We start from the raw sequence: 8,512 nt of genomic DNA, 5'->3' as shown, positions 1-8,512 counted from the left end.
ATTTTTGTTGACGGTAAAAGAAAGTAATTTTGTCCTAAAATGAGACTGATTGTTTGCAGAGAAATGGTGTGTGACACAAATCTGAATGTAAAGGAAAACTGTAGAAGGTTTATGAAGGGAAGTCTTTGGAAAGGAATTTTATGCATGGTCAGGATAGACTAAGATGGAAAAGAATGGATTCTATTTATTTATTTATTACTGTTTATTAATTTTTGAGAGAGGGAGACAGAGTGCAAGAGGGGCAAGGGCAGAGAGAGAGGGGGACACAGAATCCAAAGCAGGCTCCAGGCTCTGAGCTGTCAGCACAGAGCTCGATGTGGGGCTTGAACACAAGAACCGTGAGATCATGACCTGAGCCGAAGTCAGCTGCTTAACTGAATGAGCCGTGCAGGTGCTTTGAGAAATGAATGGATTTTAAAAGTACACTGGTATAAGGTTGAAATGCTGCTTTCTCTCTGTTAATAAAAGTGTTTTTGGATTGTTGGTCTGTTCTTGATAAGCAAATGTAAACAAAGTTTTGTTTTTTTGTTTTTTGTCTTTTTTAATCTGCCCGGAAAAACCAGTTTCTATGTTTTGTCTTTATCAGGTCTTTGATTAGCTGTAATCCTACTTAATCTGGTGCTTTAAAACTTTCTGAGATTTTTTTAACAAACTTCCCTGAGATTTAAATTGTAAACAAAGTCTCTTTGACTAATTAGGCTTGTTTATTTGGCATGTTATGTTCTGGTATAAGGTCATCACTCAATATTCTGATTATTAAAGCATTAAAATGAGTAAGAATTTTGGAAAGTAAAACTAAAGCTGCGTTCAAACTGAATAAGAATTACAGTTTTTGTGACTCTTATTTAAAACATTGCTGGCTCTCTAATGTTTGCTCTTCCAGATAAGGAAACTTTCTCTTAGGATATCTGTGACTTACAGAAATGTGATAAAGTATTCATTTGTGAACCAATTGAAGCATTTAACTTTTCCCTTGACCTGAAACCTCTGAATTCAGAAACTCTGAGTATTCTCTCTTCCTTGACAATCATAGTTATTTGCAGAAGTTCAATAAGAATCTCTTCTCCTTGCAACAGGGTACCATTGGAAACAGTGGTTATTTTACCAAGGCTTTGACTGGAATGTCATATTTGAGAGTGACATTCATAGACTCTGATATGACCAAACAGCTTTAAGGAACTAAGGTTGACTTTATGAAACATGGAGCCATAAAGCCCCTTGGAAATGTTGGCCTGATACTTTGCTTACAGAGTTCCCAGCAGCCTTACCAGGTGAGTAAAGAATGTCACTTCCTGGCAGGTGCAGGGATCTCAGGATATTTGGAAACCTCAAGAAGAGAACTTCACCCAAATCGACAGGTATTGCAGGCATGTCTGACAAGTATTTGGGTGGGCTTGTAGCCTAGAGAGGCTACTGAAAGTTCAATCTGGATTCCTTATGAAAAGTTCCAGCAAAACAGATTTTAGAAATCTGTATGATCAATCACTATTCTTGCTGAGTATGAAAAAAATTGGCCAAGTTTGTTAAAATTGGACTTATTTTTCAAACAAATAAGTCTTGATTTGGCTATCTCTGTAAATAAGGGGGATTTTAAAGAAAAATTGGTTTTCAGTAACACACCTTTGCAAATATTAAATTCTAGTTCTGATTGTCCTGAAATGTTTATTGTCTGCCTAAGCTAGACAACTTGAGGTAAACTTCAGAGAAATCACCACCATAGCTTATGTATAGACAGTCTTCATGCTTGTTATTCTATGGGGATAATAAGAGGATCCCATGGACATATGATTATTTGAACATCTGGAAAATGGAGTGGATTCCCTGTCAACTGTATAACTCAACTATCACCTTGACCAATTCTGTGTCTGGGATGACAAAATAGTTCCTTAAAATCCAGAGCATTCCCCACTCCGTGGGGTTAACTATGGACTCAAGGAAACAACAAATGGCCCCACTTTCCTTAAGATTGGATTGGATGATGCACTTGGGGATACCCATATCCCCAGACAAGTCTTTTCCCACTTGTCAGTGATTCCTCGTAATTAGGATATTGTTAAGGCTAGATATCAAACAAAGAGGGCTTCTTGATGGTTTTATCCGTTAGGCATATTTGTCCCAGGATCTGCCTCTAGTGATATAAAATTGCAAGTAGAGGCTTTAGCCAAGCATACAGCAGCCACCTTTAACTAAGCTCAATAGGCTGTCACTCACAAATCCAAAAGACAGCCCTCCAAAACTGAATGGCCCTTGATATCCTGACTGCAGCTCAAAGAGGAAGCTAAGCTTCATTAAAACAGAGGGTTCTGTATATAGTCCAGATTACCACGAAAATATTTCTGGGTTTCTAACCAACATGAATACTCAAATCGGTGCTTTAAATGATCCCTCTTTTTACTTTAATGATTGGTTAAACTCCTGGACTAGAGGAAGATTTGTCAGCTGTCTTAGTTGGGCTTCTTTTAATTTTTGTTATTCTAATTACACCATATGTTATATCCCTAGGACAAACTGACCACCAAACCAGTGCAGTCCAAAACCTGACCCCTCTTTCTTAGGTAACATACATCCAAAACTTACATCCAGGGATTGGGTATACCTTAAGACTCTTTCACAGGACAAAAAGCCACTCAAACCTGACTGGATCAGGCCCTATCAGGTTCTCTTGACCACTCCCAACAGTGGTAAAACTTCATGGCTTCTCCCTGTGGATTCATCTTTCCAGAATCAAGAGCATTCCAGCCCCAGATGTGGAGCCCTCTGCCAAGTACAGTTGTGAGCCAATTGGAGATCTATGCCTGTTACTCAAACAAGACTCAGATGATACACACCCGGAGACCTAGACACCCATGAATCCGGCCCCTTGCCAATCCCCACTCTCTTGCATTTAATCATTCTATGACATTATCTTAGAAAAACTTTCTCAATTCTTTCCTTCTGAAATTCATGATTTCTCCTTCCCAATTCCAAGACTTCATTCTCAACCTTTCCCTTCAGGATGACCCCTCCAGATTTACTCAGTCAGAAATCATAACTTACCTGGAACTGTTTCCCCTTGCTGTTCTGCTCTTACAATACAGTCACAACCCCTTTTGGGGCTAAGCTTTGTCTTTCTCATTGTAACCTTCTTTTAGCTTCCTTCTTCTGGGATGCAACACAAGGATGGTTTTCCTGAAAAGGAACCTGTTCATGGCTATCCTGACTCCTTCCCTTCTTAAGACCCCTGTCCTCAATAGTCATGCTCTTAATTATTGGTCCCCCTATCTTTAATCTCTTTGTTAAATTTGTCTCTTCTAGAATCCAACAATTCCATATATGAATGATGGTTCAACAGGGAGTCCAGCCCATACCATCAGAGGGTCCCCTCCATAACTTCACAGAACCCCTGATGAAGCAACAAGTTTAGATCATGTCGTCTATAGGCTCCTCATTCAGTAGGAAGAAGCTACTGAAGATGAGACTTCTGCCCAAATGCCAAAGATTTGTCATTGTCGATCTGTCGGGGGTGGGGGGGTGGGGAATGTAGAGGCTGCTTGTAGGCAAACAGGCTTGAGCAATGGAATGTAGAAAGGGCCACAGGTGACCACCTGGCTGAATACAGACAGGCCAATCAGGTGCTCCACCTCAAAATACCCATAGGCCCTAACTGGTCAATAGGCGGCTTACAGTCAGGCACAGTTACCAAAAAAGGGAGAATTCCATATGTTGTCATACTTCCTCCTCTTCCCCCTTTAGAAACAGCCCCCACCCATTGCCTTGTTGCAGACAGCCTCTCTGCTGCCCTTTCCACTGCTCCCTTGTGGTGTATTCAGTAATCTTCTATCTTCTTTGTTCTGCGTCAGGTGAATTCTTCCACTACCCATGCCACTGGCTTCCACTCAATGGTCGCTCTACATTTGGGTCCCTTATCCGATCAGACAGACACCCTATTTGGACATTACATGAAGTAGGCACTGGACTAGACATTGACTCTGAATGGTTCACGGTCTGGTGGAAAGGACACAACAAATTATAATGTGAACTTATATACTAACAGTGAGTGCATAAAATGTTATAAGAGGCAGAGAAAGAAACAACCGAGTCTGCTGAAGAGAAAATTCAGGGCAGGTTTTGCTGTGGAGGTGACCTGTTACCTGACCCTTGAAGGATATGGCAAGTGGAAAGGGGAAAAAATAGTAGACATGTAAGTGTGAAAGTGCACGTGGAGGGATGAGGGAATAGGAGGAGAACTGTGGTATGGATGAGGTATAGAAACAGAAGAATGTTTGCCTTTAGCCTAGAAGGCTGACCTAATAGCCTACATAGTTTCGATAAGGATCAAACACGCATTGGTTGCTACATTCTGAAAGGGTCTCATGACTGCCTGTATATCTTGCCAATAGTTAATATTGAGCTGAATGATAAGGACCACAGAAATCTTACTAAAGTAGATTTATGAGTAGAAATTTATGGATAGAAATTCAAAGGAAACATGATCTAATACTCCCTATACATCCCCTCTACCTTGAGCGCTAAGCCTATAACCACCAGCTTCATACAGCAAAAGTACAGCTCTTTCTGCCCAAGGGTCCTGTCCTCGTGCTGCTTAAATAACCTTACTAAGTTGCTCCAGAAGACATCTCAAGAATTCTTTCTTGGCCATTGTGCTCGACAACCCTGTGTCAAAGATGGACTTTGTGTCAAAGATGTCCCACAGTGTCAAAGATGAAGGAGGAAAGGTAGGCATGAGCTAGGTGATTCTAAGGAAGAAGACAGTTGTTGGATATGGTCAGCTAGCACCCAGCAGAAGATGAAAAGCTAAAATCTTCATCTCCCGATTACCTTACAATTAGAGTTCTGGTTCTAATTCGATGCAGTGGCAGGATATCAGGACACAAGTAATGACACCCTCTTCCTGCTGCTGCTGGCCTTTTCTCTGCTAGCAGGCAAGGTCATGGAGTTACAGGGTCTTTCTATAGCTTCACTGCAGTGTCCAGTCTTGATTGTGGGAATTAAGAGGCAGTTGTAGCAGTGCTGGCAACAACCTCTGATGCTGGCTTCCTAACAGAACAGTTATCCTAGTAATTTCTTGGACTCAGTATTTCTAATAGTGGATTCCTGACCCCCCCCCCCCCCCCCCCCCCCCGCCAAAGATAGAGATCTCCCTAACTGATCTATGCTGCAGGGTTCTAGCAGTCATTCAGACAGTCCCAAGCCTTTCAAGGATTTGGGAAACATCAAATTCCCCTAATTAAGTTCCTTTCTTCTTTATTTTTTAAATGTTTATTTATTTTGAGACAGTGTGAGTGGGAGAGGGGTAGAAAGAGAATTTCAAGCAGGCTCTGGACTATTAGTGCAGAACCTGACACGGAGCTCCATCCCACAAACCATGAGATCGTGCCCTAAGCCAAGATCAAGAGTTGGACGCTTAACCAACTGAGCCACACAGGGGCCCTGGAAGTCCTTTCTTATTAAAACACCTAGATTAGTTTCTCTTTTATGCACTGAACTCTGACTGATAAAGTGAAAATAAGGAAATCCAGTGTCTGAATGAGAGTATCCTGGTATCTGAATGAGAATGATACTGCTAAGATTTGTGTTTGATAAGAAAAAATAATTACTATTTCAGTTAAAAAGACAAAGTGATATTTTAATATTAATCATAAAAATATTTTAAAAAATATTATCATGTTAAATATATAGTACTTTTTCAAAACAAAAAAATGCTTGTTTTCCAATGATACATACTCAATATCTTGTTCATGCCATTTCTTATTTATACTAGAAGTCTAAAGAATCAACTAATTTTAAAATATTAATCAACTTTCAAATAAAATGGGGCTTTTATTTTATATTAAATATATTTATATTAAATTTATTTTTCTTTGTGATAACAACTTTAAGTCATTACGGTTTTTTTATTTTTTATTTTTATTTTTTAAAGTTTATTTATTTTGAGAGAGAGGGAGGGAGGGAGGGACAGATAGGGAATCCCAAGCAGGCTCCATGCTCAGTGCAGAGCCAGACTTGGGGCTTGATCTTACAACTGTGAGATAATGTCCTGAGCAGAAATCAAGAGTCAGACGCTCAACTGACTGAGCCAACCAGGCACCCTAGCTACGTATTTTTAAATGCTCTTATAAAAACCATGTCCAAAAAAGGCCTGGCTTTCATTTGCTATACTTCCCTATAATTTCTTTCTTTTTGATTTAGTCACACATATATATGTTTAACATATACAATGGACCCAAAGACAGTGTTATTTAAAACAAAATATGAATGTACCAGTTTCTAGTTTACTTAAGTCTGATCAATGTAAATATATTTCTTTTTTTTTTTTTTTTAAGTTTATTTGAGTGAGAAAGAGAGACCGAGAGCAGGGGAGGGGCAAAAAGAAAGGGAAAGAGAGAACCCCAAGCAGAGCCTGACTCGGAGGCTCGATCTTGAGAATGGCAAGATCACAACCTGAACTGAAATCAAGAGTCAGTAGCTTAACGGCCTGAGTCACCCAGAGCCCCTGGAATATATTTCTATATACTATTTCCTTCCAACCACTGGATGGTAGAACCCAAGAAATTGAATTTTTCAAATCCCCACCTATTTAACAGTCCTCCAGAGAGGCAATCCACAGTGGAGAACCCTTTGTTTAGTAAAACATGGTAATGAGTCTATAAGCCCAAAGGAATCCAGTACAGAGCGAAGACCTCCATTTCTCTTTCAGAAAGAGCCCTACGGAGGGGCGCCTGGGTGGCGCAGTCGGTTAAGTGTCCGACTTCAGCCAGGTCACGATCTCATGGTCCGTGAGTTCGAGCCCCGCGTCAGGCTCTGGGCTGATGGCTCAGAGCCTGGAGCCTGTTTCCGATTCTGTGTCTCCCTCTCTCTCTGTCCCTCCCCCGTTCATGCTCTGTCTCTCTCTGTCCCAAAAATCAATAAACGTTGAAAAAAAAATTTTTTTTTTTAAAAAGAAAGAGCCCTAGGGAGAAGAAGTAACAGAGCTCAGGGGCAAAGCAAAGTTTTGCTTGAGCAAAAGACAGCAGGAGGGGCAATGCTTCCCATTGGGGAAAGAAAGAACAGTCCAATGACAAGAGTGAGACTTTAAATTCAAAGGGAAATCGGAGCAAGAAGTGGCTAGGATAAACTCCCTGCTACCTCCATCAACCGTCAAATATATATACAGAACGCTGGAAAGAACATTTGAGCTGTTTTTATATAAATATTAAATAAAAGACATCTGACATTTGGCTTGTGTGAACATTAGCCATCACGAATGCTGTACACAATTGGGGAGCCATGGGGTTGGGGAGTGGAAGATGGCCTGGGGCGTAGAGAAGGTAGAGTTGGGGAGAATGATTAGGAGGCTCTTGCAATAATAGTTCAGGTAGGTAATGCTAAAGACCTGATCAAAAGCAATGGCGGTAGGAATGGTGAGGAAGGGAAGAATTCCAAACATTTCAGTTGTAGAATCAATTGGAGTGGTGACTGATGGACAGAGAAGCATGGTTGGGATGCCTCCCAAGTTTCTAATATGAGTAACTGAGTGACCAGTGATGAAGTTATCAGAATTTTAAAATACAGCAAAGGGGGCAGGTTTTGTGGGGAGAGTGGTGCTTTTTATTTTTATTTTTAACGTTTACTTATTTTCCTTCAGTAAACTCCACACCCAAGGTGGGGCTTGAACTCACAACCCCAAGATCAAGAGTCCCATGCTCGACTGGGCCAGCCACGTGCCACATGAAGTGGGGATTTTTAATTGGGACATTCAGTGGAGAAATCCAGGAGACAGTATATCTTGAAATTGTAAGCATGACTAAGAATCCCTAGAATAATAATAGTTTTAAGAGTAATACACTCCCAACTTCTTAGGTTCTCTCTCCCATTTATCTTACTAGCTGCTTGTACTTCCCTAGGTTCCAACTCTTGGATTCTTAACGTCAGTTTTGAGAAGCAACGTAGAAAATGGAGTGGAGGATCCAAACTTTGTTTTAGGTGAGCGGTACTACCTCGCACTTCATATGGTAAAAGAAAATTAGGTTAGGTCTCAATTCTGCGATCTACCAACTGTGGAGACGTAGATAAATCAGTTCATATCTCTGCCCCGCAGTTCTTTGTTTTCCCATCTTTTAAATGGGGTTAGAAGAATTTACACATGGGGAGTGGGTGGGTCAGGACTCGTTGAAAACACAGGAATAGCCACAGAGACGTCTGAATTCCGTGGATCTAGTGATACTATCTCTCTGTGAAAGACTCCACCCCAAACGTACTGACCCTGAGTGGGGTGGGGCCCGGGAATCTGTATTTTAGTAGTTCCCAGGTGATTCAGATGCTCAGTCAGGATTGAGAACCAAGGACTCTTACCAGCCCTTCTGTTCTCTGAACCACTTCTCCATTTCCCTCTCGTCCCAGCGATTTCCAGCTCCCGCAACAAAAGGAGCGAGTGAGGAGGGGCGAGAAGGCGTCAACAAAGCCCGGCCGGCCCGGGTCCCAGCCTCTCCCGGGCCCTCTCCCTCCCAGGGCGCCCGGCGCCGGACGCTAGCCG

This window comes from Panthera uncia, chromosome C2, assembly GCF_023721935.1.
Source record: "Panthera uncia isolate 11264 chromosome C2, Puncia_PCG_1.0, whole genome shotgun sequence".
NCBI classification, from domain to species: Eukaryota; Metazoa; Chordata; class Mammalia; order Carnivora; family Felidae; genus Panthera; species Panthera uncia.
The sequence above is the reverse complement of the archived record's forward strand: the minus strand, read 5'-3'. Positions refer to the sequence as shown.